Source organism: Callorhinus ursinus, unplaced genomic scaffold (assembly GCF_003265705.2).
Source record: "Callorhinus ursinus isolate GAN/ISIS: 27379988/994484 unplaced genomic scaffold, GSC_fseal_2.0 scaffold26, whole genome shotgun sequence".
NCBI lineage: Eukaryota > Metazoa > Chordata > Mammalia > Carnivora > Otariidae > Callorhinus > Callorhinus ursinus.
In genome coordinates, this window is record NW_027397088.1 from 7,760,846 (window position 1) to 7,787,098 (window position 26,253).

Consider the following 26,253-nt stretch of genomic DNA (forward strand, 5'->3'; position numbering starts at 1 on the left):
ACGCTTAACCGACTGAGCCACCCAGGTGTCCCCAGAAATTTACTGAAAGACATAAAACAAAATGATCCTGGATGGGAAAACTATGAAATAATATGTATCTTCCAAAATTAGTATAATGATTTATTAAGAATACCCATCAGAACACCAAGAAAATGTTTACATGCTAGATAAATCATCTTAACATTTCCATGGAAGAATACATGTACAGAAATTGCCAAAAATGGTTTGAAATAAATGGTAAGGGAGCTTGTTCTTCCATGCATTAAAACTAATGATTAAAGCCATTACAAACACTGTAGAATTGGCACAGGAACAGATAAATAGATCAGTGAAAGAGAAGAGAGGGCGCCTGGGTGGCTTAGTCAGTTAAGCATCTGCCTTCAGCTCAGGTCATGATCCTAGGGTCATGGGATCGAGTCCCGCATCGGGCTCCCTGCTCAGCGGGGAGTCTGCTTCTCCCTCTGCCTCTGCCCCTCCTCCTGCCCCCTGCTCATGCGCTCACATGCTCTCTCTCTTGCCCACATGCAAAAATAAATAAATAAACTATTTTTTTAAAAAAATGAAGGAGAACAGAAAGCCCAGAAGCAGAGTCAAGGGGTATATGGGAACTTACTATATGATAAAGAAAGTACATCAATTCAAATGGGGGGGGGGAATGGATTATTTCATAAATGATGTCGGCATAACTGGAAAGTATCTAGAAAACAATTTAATGAGATGACCCTTTCTCCACACCATATTAAAAAATAAATTCTGAGAGAAAATAAGAATTTTAACTTATCAAAAACAAGCAATAAAAGTTTTAGGATCAAATACCTATAGGAAAAGTTTGCTTGAAATAGAGAAGGTGTTAAGCAAAACAAAAATCTCAGAAGCCAAAAAACAAAGATTGAGAGATCTGACTATGAGAAAATGTTGCCAGGGCATCTGCACGACAGAAGACATCACAAAGTCAAAAGATGAACAAAGACTGGAAGAAAATATTTGTATCAGTATGACAGTGTCGGGATTAATTTCACTAATTTTTTTAATCATACAAATTAACAATAAAAATAGAAGCAACCAAAAAGTATGAAAAATAATATATAGGCAACACAATCCACAGGAGAGGAAATGCAAAACAACCCATAGTTGACAGAAAAAAAAATGCTCAATCTCACTAGTAATCAGAGAATTCAAAATGGAGATGATAATGATATACCTCTGACAAGCCGGAACAGCATCAGTCTTTGTGAGAATGTGAAGAAGTGGGCACTCTTGTACATTGCTGGTGGCGGTGTGAATTTCTCTATCTTTGGAAAATTAAACTGTTTCAGCATATGTTAAAGTTAAAATTGGGTATGCCCAGCAATCCCACTTCAAGATATTTATTCTGCAGAAATAAAAGCTTCAGTACTTATATACACAGGATTCCGGTTGCAGTATTGTCTATAACAGTAAAAAATGAGAAACAATTGGAAAGTCTATCCACAAGAATAGATAAATCAAAGGAAATTTTTGCATGTAATGTTATGCAACTCAGGGAAGATAGCCATGATATATTGCTAAGTGAAAAACAAATTGCAAAAATAATAGGTAAAATATGACTCCACTTCTTTAAGATAAAACAATCTGACAGATGATTTGCATTTCTGTATAGTCAGAAATCAAAAGGATTCACATCCAATTCTGTGATGATGGGGAGAGGATTAAGTTTTTTATGCTGCTCTGTATTGTTTAAAATTGTCTCAATCAACATGTGGTACTTCTGTAATAATAAAAAGAGATTCTAAAAGGCGTAGAGGATTGTGTGGCAGATAGAAAGAGGACTGCGTGGTTTTTATACCAACGGCACAAAGCAGCAACACTGAGCAGAGGTTAGCTCCGGCTCTGGTGTGGGAGAGGAAGGGACTGAAAGCCACTGGGTTGCTGTGAGGCTTCTGACTTAGAGATGGGAAGTGTGCGGTCCTGCGTGGTGTCATGAGTCAGTGCCCTATGGTGTCATGCAGCACCAAGCCACCAGGCCACCAGTCCCAAATGCGCTATTATCTCCAAGGTCTGTAGGGCAGGGAGGGAGACCCCACCCCAGACCAGCAGTTGAGATCCTGTTCTTCACTCCAAGGTCACTTATTCACTCCCAAGGTCACATTGAGGCCTCTGCCTTTGGCCTCCTAGTCTACCTTTCCCATAACTTCTTTAAAGAAAAATTAAACCTGGGGCACTTTACTGGCTCAGTTGGTAGAGCATGCAACTCTTGAGGCAACTCGGGGTCATGAGTTTGAGCCCCACATTGGGTGTAGAGATTACTTAAATAAAATAAAATACCACCTTATACCAGTCAGAATGGCTAAAATTAACAAGACAGAGAACAACAAATGTTGGCGAGGATGTGGAGAAAGGGGAACCCTCCTACACTGTTGGTGGGAATGCAAGCTGGTGCAGCCACTCTGGAAAACAGTATGGAGCTTCCTCGAGACGTTAAAAACAGAGCTACCCTATGACCCAGCAATTGCACTACTAGGTATTTACCCCAAAGATACAGATGTAGTGAAAAGAAGGAGCATCTGCACCCCAATGTTCATAGCAGCAATGTCCACAATAGCCAAACTGTGGAAGGAGCCAAGATGTCCTTCAACGGATGAATAGATAAAAAAGATGTGGTTCATATATACAATGGATTATTACTCAGCCATCAGAAAGGATGACTATCTACCATTTACATCCACATGGATGGAACTGGAGGGTGTTATGCTAAGCGAAATAAGTCAATCAGAAAAACATAATTATCATAGGGTTTCACTCATACATGGAACATAAGGAATAGTGCAGAGAACAATAGGGGGAGGGAGGGAAAATTGAATGGGAAGAAATCAGAGAGGGAGACAAACCATATGAGACTTGACTACGGGAAACAAACTGAAGGTTGCAGAAAGGGAGGTGGGTAGGGGGATGGGGTAACTGGGTGATGGGCATTAAAGAGGGCACATGAAATGATGAGCACTGTGTGTTATACTCAACTAATGAATCATTGAACATTATATCAAAAACTAATGATGTACTATACCTTGGCTAATTGAATTTATAATTTTAAAAAATTAATTTCAAAAATAAATAAAATAAAATATTTTTTTAAAAAGAAAGAAAAATTAAACCTTAGGCTCTTATAAACTACCCTAATAAACTCAAACCCATGCTATGAAATTCCCTTGAAGAAATAAATAATTAATATGTTGAGACTTGGAGACATTTTGCTTACCCAAAGCTGTGTGTTGGTTAATGACCTTCGGCTTATCCTTGACTTATTTGAGGACTTGCCAGTTAACCTACTATGGATACAGCTACTCATAAACTGAGGAGGGAGGTCGGAATTCACAAGAGTACTCACTTTAAATACTTTGTAATACTTTGGTATTACAATTTACCTCATCCATTTGATTATTCACTTGTTGAATTTTAATTGAAGGGAAATCTGAGACTCACACAAAGAGAGGAGCCTTCTATGGAGACTTCCATCTGGGGAGCAGATTTATGAGGCCTTTTGAGACCCAGAATAACTTTACTGTGATGAAGAACAAGGCAGGGCTACCCCTCCTCCTCCATCCCCACAAAGTGCACTGCGCAACGATACCCAGATGGAAGGGTTCATGAGGCATTATGGTTAAGACCTGAATAAAGCCAAAGTTTTTAGAGTGAGTTCAACAGAACTGAGCTATTCTCTAAGTACTGATTTCTCTCTCTCTCTCTCTCTCTCTCCCTCCCTTTTTTTTTTTTTTTTTTTTTTGGTTTAATGACTTCTCAACCAGGCGGCTGCTCAGGGCTTTGGAAGCTCAATCTGAAGTACAGAGAAGGAAGTGACAGAGCGTGATGGAGCAGGGCAATTGCCAGTCTCAAGCGAACATGTGCAGAATGTTATAAAAGGAGCGAAGAGCCAGGAGCCCCACATCGCGCAGGAATGGGCCACTCCACCCTCCACAAACCACATGGTGGCGAGTAAGCAGAAAGATCAATGGCTTGATGTGCCCTAAAGTGGAATTAAACGTGGACAATTAAATTGCAAGATTCAAAGCAGGACACAAAATAGCTTTTCCCACAAGTTTATTATCAGAAACATTTCTCCAATCATTTTTTTTGTTGGGCTTTACAAGAGAGCATTGAAAGAGGAACCCCCCCCCCCCCCGCCCTCGCCAAGTGCTATTCCAGGAGACTGGAAAGAGTAGGAATTCTCAGGGCAAACGATGACACGGGATATGAAGATAAGCAGACAAGATGGAAAGCAGGGGCTTGAGCAGATGTCTGGGCACCCATATCCATAGCAGCGTTATTCACAACAGCCAAAACGTGGGAACCCCCTGAGCGTCCATCAACCGATGAGCAGATAAACAAAATGTGATGGGTACATACAATGGAATACAAATCAGCCTAGAAAAGGAAGGAACTTCTGGCACTCGCTACAACGCGGATGCATCTTGGCATTACGTTCAGTGAAATAAGCCAGCCACAAAAGGAGGAATACTGGATGGTTCCACTTCTGTGAGGTCCCCATGGCAGTCCAATTCATAGAGGCAGAAAGTAGCATGGTGGTTACAAGGGGCTGGGAAAGGAAGAGAAATAGGGAGTTAGTGTTTCACGGGTACCAAGTTTGGGATGATGAGAAAGTTCTGGAGATGGATGGTGGTGATGATCACACAGTAACGTGAATGTACTTCATGCCACTGAACTGTAAACTTAAAACCAGTTAAAATGGTATATTTTATGTATATTTTAGCACCATGAAAAAAAAAAGCAGGCAAAGCAACATTCTTCAGGAGCTCAACAAAGCCCAGCTTGATCATTTATTCCATGCTAAGCACATGTGTGCGAATAAAGCTCTACATTGAGGAAACAGGATTAATGATCCAAATCAGGTTTGCCTCCCTGCAGCCAAACACCCCAATGAAAACAGAAGAAAGTAAGTACACTCAATTATTTGAGTATCTCCATTCCAAGGTCCGGAGTCCTAAAGACAGGTTATATATTCCAAAACTCTGACTTGCTTCCGCCCTAACTCAATATCCCCACTCTCATAGCATTTGCCTCTGGCCAAAAACATGTTTGCAAAAATCACTTCAAACGTTTTGGGATAGCAAGCTCGCACTGTATTAAATATAACCCTGACCCTGAGCACCTTCAGAAGACACCAAAGTGTAGCTTCTTTGAGCCCTCCTACTGTTCAATCCCGGGGAATGCGCCTCCAGGCGAGAGGGAAAAACCAGCAAGAGAGGGAGAAGGTAAAACTCAGCTGAGGGTGATGCCCTAGTCAAAAGTGAGGTTAAGAATCAACCCAGTTCTCTTGAACTTTCAGGGCACAAAACAGCGTCTGGTGGTATCAGGTAGTGGGAAAAGCCAGACAGAGGTGAGTTTCAATCCTAACTCTGCCATGGAGATAATTACGTGATCTTGAGCCAGAGCAAGGGTCTAAACCTTGTACTCTCAGACTTCAAGCGGGGGAAATCATTGCAACCTCGTAGGGTAGAGCTCTCAGTGGAGAAGCCTAGGGAAGGGAGGCTACCGTCTCATCCTCCCCGCCGCTTCGCAGACTCCTGCTGGGGGTGGAGGGACAGATCACAGTTGACACAAGGGTACTTCTTCATTGCCTCTAGTAATTACAATACACTCTGCATCCAACAGAGGGCCATTACCATCGTAGCTTTAGGAGCCTTTAATAAGGAAAAATGTTGAACTCACCTGGCAGATGATCTAAGATGCAGTCAATATTATTAATATTAGCTTCCCTCAGGCCTCTAAACAAAGAGGTTTTGGGGGCGCCGGGGTGGCCCAGTCGTTAAGCATCTGCCTTTGGCTCAGGTCATGATCCCAGGGTCCTGGGATGGAGCCCGGCATCGAGCTCCCTGCTCCGCGGGAGGCCTGCTTCTCCCTCTCCCACTACCCTTGCTTGTGTTCCCTCTCTCGCGGTGTCTCTCTCTGTCAAATAAATAAATAAAATCTTTAAAAAAAAAAAAAAGCCTTTGAATTAAGTCCGTTCAGATCAGGGTCTATAATTTTTTTGCATCCCTTGAAATCTTCGCCTTCAAAACTCCTACATATAACACGTAAAACACAGGGCTTTGCCTTTATCTTGTATGCATTCACTCTCGGATGCTATTTCCTGATTCCTGAGCATCTTCTATGTGCAAGGGAGGTGGGCCTGGCAGCCTGCTGTTGGCTTCTGAGGCCGTGGAAATTAGACCAGGAGCAAAAGGACTTGCTTCCCGGGGGGGGCAGGTGGACCCAGGTGTGCAGATGTGGCCCAGCCCCCGGCCGAGCAGGTGGAAGGCTGCTTACTTGCCGAGGGCTGAAATGACCGCAGATCTGAGGGAAGAAGGCCCTGGGAGCTTGTCCACCAACTCTCTTATAGCCATTAACTCCTATTTCCTTTCAATTCTCGCGTGGCCTAAAAGTAAGCCAAACTGTTGGAAAGTTACCCCAAGTAACTCCAGCAGAGTCTGAGAAGTCGTTCCCGCCTGCCTTTCAATCCAGCGCAGAGCCTAGGCCCTGTAGGGAGCAGAAGCACGAAGAACCTGGGGAGTAGCTCAGCATAATGGTGATAAGCACAAACATAAAGGTTAGCAAGATGTGGATGTCAGTATTGGCTGTGTCACTTAACAGAGGGCGACCTCCAACAAGAGGTCAAGGCTTATAGATAAGGAAATAATGTTGCATTCAGACAATTGTGCATCCTAAATGAGTTGCCATTTACCTACAAGATAGCAGGGAACTCACCAGGACTGTCTTGCGAGGCCCCTCCTGCTCCTGGCAGCCTGGGAATGGTACGCCTGGTAAAGGCAGAGGCCGGAACCTCTAAGCCATATGGTGTCAGACAGAGGAGGGGCCTCCCAGACCCCAGGGTCCAACCCCTACCCTGCCTGCAGCCAATGCTTGCCACTCCTAAACAGGACGGCTGCTCGGGGACCCTTCAGCCTCTGCTGGAATATTCTCAGGGGACTCACCACCCACAGGCACCCCCTCCTATATTGCTATCCTGTGGCTTCTGACGATGAACCCCAGTTAAACCCCTTGGGAAGGAGTCTCCTTTGAAGTGGCTTTAGGAATACATTCACAGATCAGGTGCTTTTGCCAGCACTTGGGAGTTTACAAGTGAGAATGGGTCCCGACAGCATGTGTTATGTGTGAAGGCCCCTTCTCCAGGCAGACACGGTGGTTTTTGTGGTTTGCTGCATGTGGGTCCATCTGGACTTGTCCCTTATGGCATCGATCAGCCCATCATGTCCCTGGGCTGCCTACTGTCACAGCTGAAGCCTGCAGACCCTTCCCTGCAAGCCCAGCCCAGCCTCGGTATCCAGGAGCAGGACCGACCCCCACAGGAGCGGGTTCGGGACAGTTAGCCCAGCCATCTGACACGTACAACTGCGCCCCTCGACCTTACCGACCCCACCTGTCACCCAGCTATGGTCTTGTGGGTTCCTCCAGATACCACACCCTGACCCTGCCTTTCAGGTCTGGAAAATGAAACCTCATCTCACTCCCGTTGTCTGGAAATCCTGGCAATTTCTAGAAATCTGCCTAGTATGTCAGTTCTTCTCCAGTTCCCCTAGGACTGGGGGTCTGCTTTGCTTTTGCAAGGGATGGGGCGTGCAAGGGATGCAGGCCCTCTGAGGGCCGGCCACGCCCACAGGCAGCTCCAACACCTGCTCGGGACCAGATCGCCTGGCCACCTGGGTTTGCTGGATTAGCCTGAGAGGTGGATTGTGACTCCAACCCTTGTGCCCATGCTCAAACTAGGTCATTATTTTTAAGAATGCCTCAGTATAGTACACATGAGGAGAATCACAAGGAGTGGAGCAACATGTAAAGTCAGGGCAGGAATCAGGAGCCACAGGGCAGCAGAAAGAAGGGCCAGTCTCAGGCAGCAAGAGACCAGAGGCAGACACAGGTGGAGCACCATAATGGTGGGAAGTTGGTGCAGGGAGCCGGGTTCCCAACCCCCTCCCCATTTTCAAGGGGAGAACAAGTGGTTGCTAGAGTAACACTAGACCTTGAGGAGCCTCCCTGTTCTCCTTGAGGCCTATGGAAACGTTCCCCACCTCTCTTCCTTCTCTGGGTCCTCCTTCCACCAAAACCCCATCTCCTGAGGCAATGCACCTTGGTCTCCTCTCTTCACTGAACTAACTCAGCAATGAGCCCTTCCAGGAAGCCGGTCCCTCCCTGAACCATGGGAAGGCCTCCCCATCCCGCTGCATCCGCTGAGTCATGCCCAGGTCGGTCCTCAAAGCAAGACAACCTGAGGCCCTCACCAGCTTCTAGAAACAGCAGGAACCCCAGAATAGTTCTGCATAGTTCTGCAGCTGCCCCAGTCTCTTCAGGCAAGTTATGTAATTTTCTCCGTGGTTATTTCCTTATCTGTAAGCCTAAAGTGAGAGTACCTTCTCCACATACTCACAGGGATACTGGAAGGGCCAAATGAGGTAATAGAAAGAGGAGTTATTTGAAAGACCAGCAATTGTAGGCAAGTGGAAGGAAGCGTTACATTTGTGATCACTTACTGGCCACCTGTCAGTAGGGAGTGCTGGTCTACCCATGCTGGTGTGTTCTGTGCATCTCCTTCCTACCTTGTCCTCCCCCCTGCCCTCTCTGGGGCTCCTGTCCTGCACCTTGGACCCACAAGGCCAGCCCACCCCGCCCTGGTGTGTGCAGGCCCTTCTGCGGCTGCCTTTTTGGACAGTAACCCCTGCTCCACTTCATCAGGGCAAGATCCCAAACCGTGTTTCTCACTGCATCCCTTTTGCAGAAGCTGACCTTTCCCCAGAAAAGTCTAACTTCCCCGGGGTCATCGCCATCACTCCAAGAGCTAGCAACTTCTCCCGCTCCCGATGGATTCACAAGTGAACAAGAGAACGAGGACTCAGACTTTGCCAATTTCCACCACACTGAGCCCGTCAAACTGCCACCTTTCCCCTCTTTTTAAACTCTCACTCCCTGGACTTCATCACAAAAGGCTCAACCCAGCCCACTCTGGCTCTAACTGACCTCGCTGACTTTCAGGGGAATCTACAGCCAGGTAACTGCTCCATTGTTTCTCAAAGCGGGGTCCTGGGACCAGCAGCATCGACACCATCTGGGAACTTGTTGAGGATGCATATTCTCAGGCCCCACCCCAGATCCCCTAAGATTCAGAGGGCGGGGCACACTCTGTGTCTAACAAGCCCCCGAGGTGATTCTGATGTTCGCTCAAGTTTGAGAACCCCTGTCCTAGATTATAAACTTTCTCATCTCCCTGACTGCAAGAAGTCCGCCCATGTGCCTTCTCAGCTTGCATTTAGGGCACAGTGGGAGCCATCCCCTTAATGGAACAGAGGATCTCATCCACTGCTGACTCTGAAGGGCCAACAGCAAGTTGGCTCTAATGCCTGCCCAGCCTCTTTCCCCATCCCTTGGCTGATTTCCTACAACAGTGTCTCCAGATGCCCTTCTTTTTCCCTAAGCTCCTATTCCTACTCACTCTCCCTTTCAATAATAACAATGTTCTTTTATGTCCTGGAGAAGGCTGCTGGGATGCAAAAGATCAGGCCCTGTGCTTGGAGTCAGAAGTCTTGGGCTCACCACTTACAGGTGTGTGGTCTGAGGAAATTGGTTAAGTGAAGAGCAGGTGTAAAGTATGTAGCCCGGGGCCCAAAAGGATCACCAAACATCACTGCTCAGGGCCCCTCTCTGCGCTTCTTCCCTTCTCTTGATCTCTATGTCCTTGCCTGCATAATGAGGATGCTAAGACCTACCTGATATGAGCCTCATATCATAATTCATCTGCAAAGCAAGATGGTCAACACTTCGTAAACCTTATGCCTTGCCAACCAAAGCGTGGTCCAGGAGCAGTGACATCCCCTGGGAGTGTGTTGGCAATGCAGACTCTCGATCCCCAGCCAGCTCCACTGAATCAGAATTCATATTTTACTAAGATCCCCAGGGGATGCATCTGCACTTTAGAGTCTGAGAAATGCGAAGAAAAGAACTAGGAAAATACATGATATTATGTGTATATTACTATCTTCAATTTCTCCATCATCCCTCTCTGCCTCTCCACCTCCACTGGAAATAGCACCCCCTCTCCTAAGCCCAAAGCTGTCTTTCTTAAGCAGCTGGTACATTAGAATCATTCAGACCAATACCTGGACTGAACCCTAGGCCAGTGGGTGAAAGGCCCAACATCAATCTATTTTTAAATTCCCTAGGTGACTGATGCAGGTCCGGGGATGAGACTCCTACGAGCCACCCACACTGCTGTTCCATATCTTCCACTCTATCATCTCTTGGGGAATTTGCTGCCACACTATTTACCTAATCTCTTCTCTTTGGAATTGTCCCTCTCTGTCTCTCCACCTGCTCCCCATGCCCCACTTCATCCACAGAGCTCCCCTTGCCATGCCCAGCCCCTAGCTTGCTTTTCCCTTTGGCTCCTATCACTGTGCCCTGTGGCTTTCACTTCACCAGAGTTTCAAATATTTACTGACATGGATTTCTAACCTGACAAAGGGACAAAGCCCTCCACCTGGAGGCAACGTCTCCCCTTGATTTCAACCTCCTTCCAACTAGCACTCTGCCCCACTCTCTGTATTAGCCAATCCCACAAACAAGAGGTCTCCTCCTAAGGCCTCCATCTCCTCAAAGGGGTGACACTCCACTCTAACTCAGAAAGCCTCTCCACTACCTCTCTTCTGTGCTGGAGAACTCTGGTAAGAAGTGTTTTTTTGTGAAGAGTTCATTGCTGTTGGGTAAACAAGGGAGGATTCTTCAAGGGACTTCCAGTATCCATGAAACAATAGATCAAAGAGGAGCCCAAATATGCCAAGGGAGGCCAAGGAAAGAAGAAAGGGTTGGTTGTGTCCCACCTGGGAAACACCTGCCCTAAGAGGAGGGATCTGAAGGGACCTTTCTCTTTCCATGGCAAATGAGCTAGAAGGGGGCTCTGCCTGGACCTGAAGCAGAAGCCAGACAGAAGCGGAAAAACATACTTCCTTCTCCAGGGAACATGGAGAAATGCCCATAGGCTGGCCTCTGGCTCTGAGCCAAGGAGTCAGGCACTCACAGCTCTCAGAGTCATTGCCGAGACTAAACAAAGCTGCATGGACAATAGCCGCCCCATGTCGTACCCTCACACACACATACCTGTAGCCTGCAGGTGGTGTTGAATGTGAGAAGCCAGACTTGAAAATAAACCACTGTCCACTCTATGTCAGCCTTTCATTCACTCATCAAGTATGTGTTCAATGCCTTCTCCATGCTTGTTGAGAGAAACACACACGGTCATGACATAGCCCCTGACCTGAGGACCCCAAGATATAAAGAGGAAGGGCAAAACAAACAGATTACAAAGTGATGCCAGTGGTTTACCAGTGTTGTGAGACACAGGGGAGGGCCCACCTGTGGCGTCAGGCGATAAGGCGAGGTTTATGGTCCTGAGGCCACCGAAAGCTCCAGGATGAAAGCAGGGACTCCCAGGGGCTCCCGCCTTAGGAAATGTGATCTTTTTCACCTCTTTTTCGCCTTCCACACACAGTTCACTTTTCTGAAATTGGGAAATGAAAGACCACCATTTTATTTATTTTTTTTAATTCAATTTGGTTAACATATAGTTATCATTAGTTCCAGGGGTAGAATTTAGTGATTCATCAGTTGCATATAACACCCAGTGCCCATTCCATCAAGTGCCCTTCTTAATGCCCTTCTCCCAGTTACCCCATCCCTCCGCCCACCTCCCCTCCAGCAACCCTCAGTTTATTTCCTAGAGTTAAGAGTCTGTCATGGTTTGTCTCCCTCTCTGATGACTTCCCATTCACTTTTCCCTCCCTTCCCCTACGATCCTGTGTACTGTTTCCTATATTCCATATATGAGTGAAACCATATGATAATTGCCTTTCTCTGACTGACTTATTTCACTCAGCATAATACCCTCCAGTTCCATCCACGTCAGTGTAATGGTAGGTATTCATCCTGCCTCATGCTGATGAATATTCCATTGTATGTATATATATTATATATATACCACATCTTCTTTATCCATTCATCCATCGATGGACATCTGGGCTCTTTCCATATTTTAGCTATTGTAAGACCACCATTTTTAAAGTTTCTCATCAGTTAAAAAAAAAATAAAAATAAAGTTTCTCATCAGAATTGTGAAATGGTCCTGTAAGAAGTTATATCGATCACTCAGGAGAGCCTAGGAATTGTCCACTTCCCCAGAACCTTAAACATCTCAGTCATTCTCACTGAAACAGTGAGAAAGTCACGCTGATTGGTAAAATGGAACCAAACAGTGGCACTGGTTACTAGTAAAATTAAATCAGTCGAACTAAAATGTTCATGTTCAATGGCATGGAATTCATCTTTAATTTGTTTCTTCCTTCTTTGTCTTCCCGCTCCAAAGCCACGTTGTTTGTCCCTGTCTCTCCTTCTCTGATGTCCCCAGCCCAGTCCAAGAGATATCACTGCTGCCCTAGTTTCCTGGCCTGATTTGTCCCCCTGCCCCAGTCTCCCCTCCAGCGGCCCACTGCGTGCATCATGCCTATCTTGGTTAACGCTTCACTTTCACCAGATGGCTCCCTCCACTGAGTCCTCTGCTAGCTTTCCAAGTTCTCTGCAGAGGCCCTTCCCTGTCCTCCTGACATCCTGCCACCCAGCCTTCATCCCGTCCCTGACACCCCCACCAATATAGCGCTTCTTCAGAGCATCATACTTCTGAGCGCCCTGCTGAATCTTTTCCTAGTTACTGGATGGCAAATCTACAACTTGTCTTCCTACTCTGCAATGTAGTCAGCCATTTGTGACTAAGAACCCAGAGTCCCATAGAAACCTGTGAAATGTTGCTAGGCCGCCTCACTAAAACAGCCGAAAACCAGGACAGAGATGAACCACATCACTGATGGTCCTCCCTGACATTCAGGGTTCAGGGTGGGGTGGGGAAGGTACTTAGAGAAACAATGCGTCACCTCCCAGAGGCCATAGCTCTACCACCCACTCGACCATGACCCTGGGAAGGCTATCTAACCCTGTAAACATTTGTTTCCTTGGCATCACAGGTTGGGGTTTCCAGGATGAAGATCTCAGATGGGGTTTGGCTTATAGGGTATGTATTAAAAAATCAACACTTACAGAGGGGGAAGGTGGAGGAATCAAGTTTGGGCAGAGGGAGAAGCCAAACTGCAAACAAAGCCTCTTCCAACTCCACGGGGAAGTCTGGAGCACATGTGGCCCATCAGAGTTTGCCCTTGTTGGGATGTGTCATCAATGTAGATAGCGCAGAAGACACATGACATTGAAAAAGAGGTCGACGGCTGGTGGCTCCCCACTGACAACACTCCCTGCCCCAGAGCCACAGCTTTTCCTTGAAGGAGAACATGGGCAATGCATGCCCGCCACACTTGTTTGTAGAAGGCGGCTGATAATACCAAGACCTACCCTCTGTTACGGGCATGAAATAAGCTGAGCATTTAAGCACGTGGCATAGCCGGTGCAGAATGGGTTTCAGTGAATGTCTGTTCATGTCATCGCTGGCAGAGGAAACATTGGAGGAAGAGGTCCCCCTCCGTTTGTTTAACTTATCCGGCACACACGTAGTGACCACTACCATGTGTCAGGCACGGTTGTGTGACCAGGAGTGCTGGTATGAGGACATACGTATTCAACCAGTGGCCATGGCAGGTCTCAGCAAGAAGGGAAAATTTGAGGGACGCCTGGGCGTCTCAGTCACTTGAGCATCCGATTCTTGATTTCTGCTCAGATCATGATCTCAGGGTCGTGTGATCAAGTCCCGTCAGGCTCTGCACTGAGCGCTGAGTCTGCTTGAGATTCTCTCCCTCTGACTCTCTCTCTCTCAAATATATAAATTCTCAAATATATAAATAAATCTTTTTTAAAAAAGAAAGGGAACATTTGATCAAAGACTTGAAGGAGGTGGGAAATAGGGCACAGGTGGACAACGGCCCTTCAGAGGGAGCACATCTCAAACGTTCAGGGCCAGGGGGGCAGAAACAGAATGAGCAAGACAAACGGGGGTAGGTGAGGTCGAAGAGGGGATAAGACCACTTCCCAGCTGCGGTTGCGAGCCAAAACAAGTCAAACTCGAGTGTAACCGAATCTCACCAACCAGAGGTTCAGGAACATAGGTAACAGAGCAGCGTGATAAACAACATCCCCGGGGATGTAATCAGCAACGTTAAGAGCATGAGAGAGTCCACGGGAAAAAAAAAAAGACTTTGTTTCTTCAAAAACAACCAAAAATTGAAAAATCACAAGGGAAAAAAAAGTAAAGGGGAAACCATAGACTTAAAAAGACAGGCATTTCCACCAACCCCACTGTATAAACTTATATAAACCTTCTCAGACCCTGATTGAAAAAAAGTAACTGTATTATAATTAATAATCATCACCACCATCTTATAATTGAGAAATGGTGAACCCTGGGTGGATAGTTGATGATAATAAGGAATGACTCTGGATGGTTCTGGTGGCCACATGACTTGGGGAAGAGAGATCGGTGAGCTCTCAGGGGGCCTCTGGTCCCAGCGCTGCAGACACGTAATCAGATAATAACTCTGTCTTATGTTCCCAGATTCCTGTATGCCGTGTGCAGAAAACTGTGCCCCAGGCTACGCAGGACAGTATGGCCAACAGGCCCGGGAACATTCCTGATCTTGCCCATCTTGCCTCTCTTCCTTGTAATATTGTGTGAGAACCAAGAAAACTCGTCCACCTCCAATTCCAACCATGTGGGCAGCAAAAAACCTTGCAGTGACTCTCTCTGCCTTTACTACCCTGCCCCCTCTTTTCCCAGCTCTGAGGAAGCTCTGTCCTCATGCTCAGGTCCTGAAGGGACCTTGTCTCTAACTTGACTTGAAGACTGACTCTTCACGGATCCCTTCCTACATTTTCTTCCTTAAAAGAAGGTTCCCACTCAGTCTTCTCTGCAAGCCAAATTCATTGTATGTGGGAAAGCACACCCCCAAAATCATGTGCGGTATTTTCTCAAGTATTGTAGGATGATTTCTGAATCTGACAATTTATGGATCCTTCGCGATAGATTCTGAAAGCACCAGGAACCAGAATATACACAACCACTGGAAGCTTCCCATGCAGGCACTGGGCCTATCAGCAGCCTCTCCCCCTTGTTCAAGCAAGAATCCTTTTTCCTTCATCTGCACATGATACCCCTTTTCCCACAAAACCTATTCGCTTCACTCTATTGATATATCTAAGAAACCATTCTTGGCTTTCTGCCTGGTATCATGGCTCTCAAAAGCCATTCCCATGTGGCTAATAAAGCTTACCCTCTCCCTCTTATAAACAGATTTGCATTTGCTTTCTGTTAAATTAATAAAAATTTACTCAGAAAACACAGAACCCAAGAAAAGAGGAACCAGTGGTATTCTTCATAAACACTGTTTAATGGAAAGCAACAGGCAGGAAAAAAAAAAATACTTGAACTAGAATCCATTTTCATACCTGCCATGAACCAGCTATGAGATATTTTTGCCTCCTGAAAATTTTCATTTTCTCCTCTGTAAAATAAGGCATTTGGACAACATAATCTCTGTGACCCCTTTTCTGCTCCAAAGCACTTATGATCTTTCTGATTTACTGCATTGTCTCTCACTCTGCCTTCATCGTTTATTTCCAGTGCAGAGTTAACAGGAAGTTGGTGTGTGTTGAAACAAAATAAGGTAGTAAATGATTACAATGCATACACAGTAAAGATTAAACAAGCCAACTTAGAGAACACGAAGGATAAACACATGCATGGCAACGAAGAGGCACAAATAGCTGATAAATACACAAAATGATGCACCACCTCAGGAGCATCATCACCTGGGCAGGTGCAAAGAAGGGAACGTTGTAGCTAGAGCAGTGTTGAGGTGAGAACTGACCACAAGCAAAGGCATCTGGAAAGGGTTCAAAAGGTCATGGGGAGCTACTGAGCCCCTGAAGGAGATTAAGTAATCAGGAAAATTAAAATTAAATGAGATGCCATTTTTCCTCCATCAAACTGATAAAAATGTAAAAGATTGATAATGCCAACTATTGGCAAGGATGTGGAGAAACAGGGATATAATTCAGCTCAAACTTTGGGGGACAATTTTGCATCATCTGCCAAAATGTCAACATCTAGGACCCTTTAACCTGGTTCTGTGAACCTATACCTTAGAACATTCACTTAAGTTACATCACTGTGTGTAATTAAAAAAAAAATGGTACACAAACTAAATGTCTTTCTATAAAGGAGCAGTTAAACCCAGTACAGCCATGCTATGAGGGAGCAGCCTCTAGAGAGAATAATGCAAAGTTATATAAACTGAGGAAATTGTATCCAAGATCATTGTCAAGGGGGAAAAAACAAGTGACCAAGGGCACCGGGGTGGCTCAGTTGGTTAAGCCTCTGCCTTCAGCTCAGGTCATGATCTCCGGGTCCTGGGATCGAGCCCCAAACTGGGCTCCCTGCTCAGCAGGGAGTCGGCTTCTCTCTCTCCCTCTACCTCTCCCCCTGGTTTGTGTTCGCTCTTTCTCATTCACTTTCTCTCTCAAATAAATTTAAAAAAAAATTTTTTTAAGTGACCAAACAGTATGTAAAATATGGCCCCATTTCTGTAAATCTTTTGATTCTCCTCTCTCTGTATATGAGCATACATGTCAGCGTGTAAATATATGCACATACACACATATGTGCATAGATAAAGATCTGGCCACCTCTGAGGAGGGGAGTGGACTGAGGGAGGCTTGCAGAGGCACGGTGGCCACATATGGAAGACTAAGCACAGGGACATTCCTACCGTAAATCACAGATTTGCATGTGTGTTGCTAGGTAATTTTTTGGCAGACAGAAAGAGTGGGCTTTTACTAATTCATGCAAACGTTCCCTATAGCCAGTGACAATCTTATCGAGGGAGACTTCATTCTGTACACTTGCGTATTATTTTTACATATTATTGCGTATTATTTTTACAAGCACGCATCGCTCTTACAATTAAAGTAATTGGAAAATTTGTACATTGCCGTTGACTTCAATCAGCTAACAATCTACTGGAAAACTGAAGAAGAAAAGGACCCCAAATTAGAAATTAGACTCTAGTCTTCCAGTCTGATCACTCTTAGCGATCCACCTTGAAAATAACTTCTGCTTTCTGAAAATCTTCTCTTCTAGTTCTAGTAACTAGTGTGATTTTTCAAATCACAAAAACCCAAGAGAGCTCCATCTTGAAATTCCACATCTTCTCACAGTTTTCCAAAGTCTTCCCACATTGCTAGATACCCCCTTTCTTCAGGCTTCAGGCTGTCTTCCATTGCCCCCCACCAACCTTCCCTCCTAGAGGCTCCCAGTCTGTAGTCCTCTGTCAGTGACGAAAAAGCTTCCTTGAAAGGACTCAGGTTCAGGGACACCCTAGCTCGGGCACCAGCCAACCCGAATAAGTACTCTTTCTAAGTTTTGGCAGTCATACCCAAGGCAGCCCCCATTCTAAGGGAACGCTTTTACATTTATGAATGAATCCTCCCTTCCATGCCCCCCGAATCCCATCCCATTCATCGATTCAATGATGCAGCATAAAATTATTGGTCACCTGCTCTGAACCAGACCTTCGGTTGAAACAGACAGGTCTTAACCCTCTAGTCCCCCAGCCTAGGTAGGGCACACAGAGGTGTCAGGAAAAAATCGTGAGTCAAGACAGTAAGGCAGGCATGGTGTTACAGAAGCCCGAGGAGAGATGCCCTATTTGGAAGACACAGAGGGCTTCAGAGAAGAAGGACTGCATCCTGAAGGGTAAGTAGGAAGGCAAGAAAAGGGATCCTTGGCAGGTGCAATGAAGGGAACGCTGTAACTAGAGCAGTATTGAGGTGAGAACGGACCACATGCAAAGGCATCTGGAAAGGGTTCAAAAGGTCATGGGGAGCCACTGAGCCCCTGAAGGAGATTAAGTGGAGAAAAAACACAAGAGGCCCTGGTTTGGGGGAAATATAGCTCTGGCAGTGGTTCAAAGACGACCTAGAGGAAACTGGACTAAAGTCAAGAAGACCAGCTAGGAGGCTGGTGCGCTAGTCTGGGCACACAGCCTTTAAAAAACTGACAGGCTCAAACCGGAAATGATGCTCCCAGGTGAGCCAGTCTCATATAATCTGAAATAAACTGCATTATATTGAATTTCCAAAGTTCTCTTTGAAACCAAGTGTGGGTTTGAAGAGCATACAGAAAGTTAAAACGCTTAAGACATCTACCAGAAGGGCGCCTGGGTGGCTCAGTTGGTTAAGCGACGGCCTTCGGCTCAGGTCATGATCCTGGAGTCCCGAGATCGAGTCTCTCATCGGGCTCCCTGCTCAGCAGGGAGTCTGCTTCTCCCTCTGACCCTCCGCCTTCTCATGTGCTCTCTCTTTCTCTCTCTCATTCTCTCTCTCAAATAAATAAATAAAATCTTAAAAAAAAAAAAAACATCTACCAGAAGACATCTTTAAGACATCCTTAAGACATCTACCAGAAGAACAGGAGTTGGCTTGATCAGGCTTCATCCAAAGACTGATGAAAGGCACTTAGCTTCCCTTTAGGACTCTACACATTGGACTCCAGGATTAAAGAAAAAAAAAAAAAAGCTGAGCTTAATTATTCTCACAGCCACAAACTATACTTTGCATTTGGCATCAGCCACTTTAACCTCCTTCCTTGCATCAAGCACACAGCTCAGTTTTACAGTGGAAAATTCATTTCTCCACCTTCCATGCCATTCCTCAGTGAGACATAGGAAGGAAATCAGACAAGTAAAAGGAGAAAGCCGATGGAAAGGCTCTCTGTCTCTCCAGGTTAGAAGTTTCTTTCATGTCTGCAAAACAAACCTGTGAGTCAGCCTGAGAAATAGAACATCCGAAACAATTAGAAAATTCGGTATGTCTTGCCTACAGGTAACTTCAGGCTTTACTATGTTCTAGTGTCAAAAAATCCAGAGCAGGGACACTTGGGTGGCTCAGTCAGTTGAGCATCTGCCTTCAGCTCAGATCATGATCCCAGGATTCTGGGATCAAGTCCCACCTTGGGCTCCTTGCTCAGCGGGAAGCCTGTCTCTCCCTCTGCCCTGCTTGTGCTCTCTCTCTCTCTCTCTCTCTGACAAATAAATAAATAAAATCTTTAAAAAAATAAAAATCCAGAGCAGAAGGGAGGAGATCCAGGTCAGCTGTAGCAGGAGGAAGCCTGGCCAGAAAACCAGTCCATCGGGACAGAGGATGTTTGTGGGTCTTGCGTTTAAATAAGACCCTCACCCTTTCAAAGGGGGCACCTCCTGCTGATGAAAGAAGCTGAGGAATCTCAATAGTTTTAGGAAAAAGTGTTTCAGAGAGAAAGGGAAGGGGCGTTCAAAGAGTTTTTGAGATGATACATATTTCTCACCCAAAACACAAACTCTTTAGCTGAAAATGTGTAGCTTTTCCAAGTACAACTAAAAACTAACCTAAAAGAGTGTTGTTTGGCCCATTCTCTTTATATATGAGATGTCCTGTGATCCTGAGGTTTGATCTAGAGAACATGCTGTTCTCTATATAAATAAAATAGAAAAAAGTCTTTATAAAAGCAAGCTGCAGGTATTTTTATGGCTATAAATTAAATACGGATTCTAGGCTGAATAATTAACCATAAGTACACACACACACACACACACACACACACAGCGTAAACAGTGACCACAGTCACACCAACTAAATGCCTTTAACAATCAACATCCTGGAGGTTTGAACTTTTCCTCCAGGAGCCCACTGTTCTCACAAACACCATCTTGTTTCTCTATACAACATCCCCAGGATGTGCTCAGAGGCAGAGACTCTCCTCATTTTGTAACTATAAAATAGTGGGGTGCCCACAGGGGACCTGGCTGGCCCTGGGTCACAGGGTCATTCATCAGCACCTACGTGCCAGGCAAGCCAACGGAGTTCAAGAGGAAATTAGCTGCGCCTCCCTGGGCTGAAGCCATCAACACTAAGACTGTGTTTTAGTATTTCCACAACCATTTTGGACCTGATCGTTCCCCCAACAACACTGTAGTAGAGTTGTTGCTTTTGTTCCAAGAATGCCCTTTCACGGGGAAGAGCTCAACAAGCTCCTTCCTTGATCCAAACTGGTTTGCCCGGAACTCCTTGTTCCATAGGTGGGAGGAAGTACAAATCTGGGAACAGGGACCTGCACACAGAGCCAACTCCACACAGCATCCAACCACCGCCACCATGAGTTTCCCCAACCGGGGCCTAAGGCAGAGCCTTGACACGCGCTGTAGATAGCCACCAAGCAGGGAGTCCGCTAAGACATGTTCTCGGTGTTCCCAGCGTTTCTCAGTGTCCCCAGCGTTGTTCACTCATCCCTGCAAGGCCTTCGCGATTGGGGCCCCTTCGGCAACTGTACCATACATGCTCTCTCTCACCTCTGGGCCTGCACCTATGACACGCCTTCACCACTCCTTATCTACCCACTCGTACCCCATGCTACATGTCACTTCTTCCAGGAAGGCTTCCTGACCTCTCTAGGTTATGTGTTCCCATAGCACCCGGTCCCACTCCTAGCATAGAATGTAAGACCCTCCGCATGGAAATTACCTACTAATTTGCCTGCATCCCCTATTTAGACCATCAACCCCATGAAGGGAGGGGCCGGATCTGTCTCCTTTGCCAGAAAGCTCCAGCAGCTTGCATAGTGTCCAGCTGCGAATAAACGAGCGAGCGTATATTTGAAATCAACAAGCATGTATGGCTTACCATTACAGCAAGCATGTGCCAGACACTGAGATGGAAGACAAAGTTATGTCATCAGCCCTGGGATAAATTACAATCTAGGAATCTGCAATGGCTTTGATCTTTATTCCATGTAGAGAGAGATTTGTACAAAAACACAACTACCCAGGGGGTGACTGGTACGAAGGGGCCCAAAGAGCCAGGGGAGCTGGTTACAACTAGAATAGGAATGTTCTTCTCTTTGGTGACGGTGATGTTTCCGAAATGTTTCGACTGAGGTCTGGCCTTTAAACTGCTGCTTTGTGAGAACTAACAGATGAGAGTACTCTCGGCCAGAGCAGTGTCCTGTCTTCAGGCCAACTGGACAGCCAGCTCCCCAGGGCAGGGAGATTCCAAATGTTGATCTAGTCAGGGACAAAAGCAGAGTGAGAGGTGAGGGAGACCAAGTCTTCTGTTTCTTTGCAGCTGTCCCTTCCACAATATAACAACAACAACAACAAAAAAAAAAAAATCCTCATATAACAACCAGCCTCCATCCTCTCTGCCCCCAGCCAACTAAAAGGAACTCTGACCCCATCTTCCTGAGTGCTGTTTCTAAACCAGCCCCTACCCCATCCCTTCCTACCCAGAGGGAGTCAGTGGTTCTCAAAGTGTGGTCCAGGGACCGGCAGCATCAGCATCCCCTGAGAACACATTAGAAAGACAAATTCCCCAGCCCCTCCCTGGACACTGAACCAGAAACATCGAGGATGGAGCTGGGTCATCTGTGTTTTAACTGGCCTGGCCGGTGAGTCTGAGACTCGCTCAGGTTTGAGAACCACAGCATAGTTCTTCATCATCCCAGCTTACTGCCCATCGAATGCTCTTGTTTATTTATTTGAACACCTGTTTACTTCTTGTCCTCCCTCCGTGAAATGAGGCTGCCTGCAAACAGGGAACCTGTCCGTTCAGCTCAGGACTCTCTGCATCTTCTGTGGTTTAGAACGGGTCTGTCACATAATGGTGCTCAGTAAACATTTGCCAAGAAAATAAACAAATCTTCCTCTTTTTTGTGTGTTCCCCAACTTCCTCAGAGTTAGCCATGAACCATCCCGGAAGGAGTTAAAACCACCCTCATGAGTCAGCTGGCTAAGACTCTGGTTATCTGTCAGTGGATGATAAGCCTCCAAGGACAGGAGATGCAATGCCCGACTTCATGACCCTTTTGCCCACATCCCCGAGGCTGCACAGTGCTTGTTCACAGGCTTTCTGAACTCACCTTTCCAAATGCCAGAGGTCCGATGACATTCCATAATCAAGACATCTTGGGCCCACGAATGGATTTGGGATCACTAAGGAAATCCCCACTAGGGTGAATCAACGATTTACAGCCCCCACCCCAGCTCCTGTGATGAGTCAGTGCAGCCCAGCATGGCGCCCCCTGCGTGGTCCGCCCACCTCTGTGTACACAGTCACCCTCCTCACATCACTGAGGGCAGCAGAAACCAGCTGCTCCTCGTGGTGCGTAAAACCCCAGCTCCAGGTTTCACAGCAGAATCGTTTGAGAAGCTTTCCACGGGGCCGTTGTGGCAGGAAAGCCAGAACTTGGAGGAAGTGTCAAGGGAAATAGCCATTCATAAAAAAGAAACTAACGGGCGCCTGGGTGGCTCAGTCAATTAAGCATCTGCCTTTGGCTCAGGTCATGATCCCGGGGTCCTGGGATCGCCCCGCATCCTGCTTTTCCCTCTCCCTCTGCCTCTCCCCTTGCTTGTGCTCTCTCTCTCTCTCAAAAAACTAAATAAATAAATAAAATCTTAAAAAAAAAAAAAAGGAACGTAACAGCTGCCACTTACTCAAGTTCTCTCCCGTGAAATGTACATGAAATGAAGTCTTTTTCCCCTGATGAGGACAGCAAGACTTACAGGGCAACCCTTCCACAGTCCTACAGCCATCAGCGGTGGACCTTGAACCTCTAACCCAGCTCTGGCCCCAAAGCCCTTCCGAACCTCTAAAAGCTCACAAGTGTGCCATGGCCCTCGGCCCCCTCCCCTCTGTGGGCCACACCAGCTGCAGTATCTCACCCAAACACATGGGCGGTGGGGTAAGAGAAACCAACTTTCAGGAGGGGGATAAACTGGGCAATTTGAAGGGCCCAGGTTAAGAGGACTCTTGGCTCTTCTGCCCGGTCCATCCACCCTGAGGACGCCACGCCTCTCTTCCTGGATTTGCCTTGGACCTGCCTGGACAGTTAATATTAACCCGAGGTGATGAGCACCCTTGCCGCGTTCCCAGAGCCTCTTAGAAAGGTGGGATGCTGACTCACTGCCTATGTGGCAGCCATGTGTTCCCACAGTCCCCAGGCAGCGGGCAGCCTCCTGTGCTAAGCAGAAGGGCCCCTTCATCCAGGCAAGGAAGGGGAAACGCGGCTGGTTTTCAGGGTTCCTCCCTCGGAGGAGGAGGAGGAAGGGTGGGGGTGCATTAGCACTGGAGAGAGAAGGAAGTTCTGGGCAGCTGAGCAAGAAGCTTCCCCTGCCTGGCACCCCACTGCTCCGTCTGCCTTCTCCCTCTCCCGGGTGTTTACCATTCTCATCCCAGCACGCCCAGTCACGTGCAATGGGAAGCTGGGGGCTACGGAATGAAGATGTGCAGAAAGATCACGGGCACACACGAGGAAGGGTTAAAGGCTACCTGTGAGCACACGGCCTGCAGAGTGCTTAGCCCCTCCAACAAGCCCCTGCGGCTCCCGAGTCAAGGCCAGTTCTCCCTGTCTCTCTGCTCCGCCCCCACCCGCTAGCCCACATGCACCTCTGCCCCAGAGACAGAGGCACCCGAGGCTTTCACCCACCTCGAGTGTGTTAGCAAATCTCTGGGTAAGGAGAGAGAAGCTGTGCTTGGCACACCTTTCTTTCTGGCCCCGTGTGCCTCCCAACAAAAATGAAATGAAATGAAATGAAAAAGCCACGGGCAATTGACACTTGCAGCCGCGGACAACTATAGACTCAGCACACACACGTGGAAAGACTAGGAGAGAGCGTGGGACCTCCAGAGTTTAAATTCCATTATTCTGAATGGAAGTGCTCTTGCCCAAAGGAAGCTCGCCCTGCTGTTTGTTTCTCTTGACACCTTTCAGCCCTAAAAACAGTGTGACGACACTAAGACAGATTTGGGTATTCCGGCGAGGGCGCATCCATCCAGCCTCTCAGCTCCGATATCCTCAGGAAGGCTTGAAACCCCCAAGAAAGACACTCTCCACCCCTGAGCGCTTGGATCTGGGGAGCTGGAAACGTGGCCGTCCCAGCAACAGCAAATCCAGCCCTTGGCCACAGCCCCCGAAATAAAGCCCTGTTGAGCTGAAGCATGCCTGGGTGCTACATGCTTGTGGGTGCTGGCTAATCACCCTCTCTGATTCACACCATTATTAAACCGGCAACCGGGGCAAGAAGCCAAATCGCCCAGGCTCCAGAGCTCTGGGCAAGATCTGAAGAGCGTACAAAGAATACACAGATGAGTAAGTCAAGAAATGGCGTCCCTGCCCCAGACGGGGCTACTCCATTTCCCTTCCCGGGGGGGAAGAAAGCCTTGAGTAGAGCAGCATCAACCTCTCTGGACCACATCGCCCCCGGCCGTCACACCCCGTGTCCACATAGCAGAAGCAGCCCGCTGGGCGCGGACACCCCTCACCAGCCCAAGCCCGGCGCACAGCTCGGAGCGTGCAGGGGACATCAGGCCCCGGTCCGGCTCGGCAGCACTGGGGGCCCAGATCCCGTGGCTCCTGCGCATGACCCCAGTTGCAACAGCAGGTTAAAGTGCACAAGCGGCCTGGCGAAACCATCCATGGTGATAAGCTGCACCCTTCTTGGCAGATAATCCCGGCAGGAGAGAACACATTTTACGATACCTCTGAGCTGTACTTCCAGTGGCCTGGCGTTCAAAAGGCCCCTAACCGGTCGTTCTGGTGCTGACCCCTGATTACACGGCATTAACAGAATTTTAATATTTTTCCCAAAATAACCAGTGAACCCAGTGCTTGGTGTTTCAACATGCTGCTTCAACATCCAGCTTGTTTTTAGCAAAATAAACCCCCAGTTTTCCAAGGGGTGTTTTCAGAGGTGAGGCCAAGGAGGTTCTTCCCCTTTCGAGCCGCACATGCAGTCGGGGTTTGGGATCCACCAAGCAGACCCGAGAAATGTTGACTCAGTGAGTCAGCCCTGAGCCCCAGGCACTGGCAGGAGGGACACGGGTGTAGGGCTTTTCGAAAACTGAACTTTGTCCTCTAGTGGAGTATGTAACTGGACCCAGGATCTTCAACTAAGGATCCCAGGGCCCTCCGAGTGGGGATCATTACTGGACTGAACTGACGTAGAGTAAGGTGGGGGAGAAGGTACAAAAATGGAGCCCTCGCCTGAATGAGCTTACTGTGGAGTCAGGAAGACAAGAGAGAAACACAGAGACATTACCAGAAAGACAGAGACTTGTCACACCCCAAATGTCTCCGGGATGGTGACTCTTTAGCCAGGGGTTTTGACTTCAAAAGGAGGGCTGGTTGGGAGGCGCTGCCGGTAGGTTGCAGGTTTGGAAAGGATGCTGGGAGAAGGGCATGCGAGCAGGATTTGCAAGGAATGGAAAACAGCATTCTCTCCTATGAGCTCCATTCTTTCTACACACCCCCCTGGGTAATCTCACCCACAGCTCCAAGCACCACCTCAACACGGTGACTCACAGGTATGTGTCTGCAGCCCGGTCTTTCTCCCCAGCCCCAGATTCCAATGGTCCAAGAGGTCATTTCCCTGCCGTCCCAACTAGGGACTCTAGCCATCTTTGTTCTCTACCTGTGCCTGCATCGGTTCTTCTCTTAGCTCCCATCTCTGGGCACCTACAAAAGGGAGATACCCAAACCAGACAACCCCAGGTTTCTCCTGCACCACCCCTTCACCTTCCCGGGCTCCCAGGCAAGCCTGGCCAGTTATGCCTTCGATTGGCCCACAAGCCAGCACCCCCATTCCACCCTGGGTGCATCGTGTCTTTGTTTCAGGTCTTTGTTGTTTCTGTTGCCTTCTGTCTGGTCTCCAGACTGCAGCCTTGGTGCTCTGATGTTTCTCGGCAGGTTGTTTTGCTATGACAAGGCCCTTCTCCTGCAACCTTCCACACTAGTTCCTAGCGAGAACACATGAAGTCCTCCCTCCAGAGCACGACCGTCAAAAAAAAGAGACCTGGGCTTTACCCCAAGGCACCAAACTTTAGAGTGCAGTATTTTAAAAGGAGGATTTTTAAAGCTTCAAGTGTACTTAGCAAGACACATTCATTGTAATAGGAAGCTGCCAGATGGTGCGTATTGTTAATGACACCCATTGTGGGCTACCCAACAACACCTCTGATTGACTGTGTAGTCCCGTGCCCTGTTGCCAGAGCACAGAGTTTGTGCTCTGCACGTGAGACTTTCAAAAACAGGCCCATTTACATTTTGCCCCTGGGTGTACTGAGTTCCACCCAGTTCCGAAGCACTAGAGGGTGCCTGGATGGGCCAGGCTCTCTCCCACCTCCATGCCTGTGCACGGGAAG

General features: G+C 47.3%; 1 long non-coding RNA gene across 1 annotated transcript; it reads right to left on the reverse strand.

The window, feature by feature from the left end:
• Positions 1–4,070: 4,070 nt before the first annotated feature.
• LOC141370125 (uncharacterized) lies at positions 4,071–22,629 on the reverse strand. Its single transcript, XR_012373885.1, has 5 exons — positions 22,548–22,629; positions 21,974–22,046; positions 11,392–11,536; positions 11,137–11,293; positions 4,071–4,570 (listed from the first exon to the last, which is right to left on the reverse strand). It is a non-coding gene; the product is annotated as an uncharacterized lncRNA (long non-coding RNA).
• Positions 22,630–26,253: the final 3,624 nt, after the last annotated feature.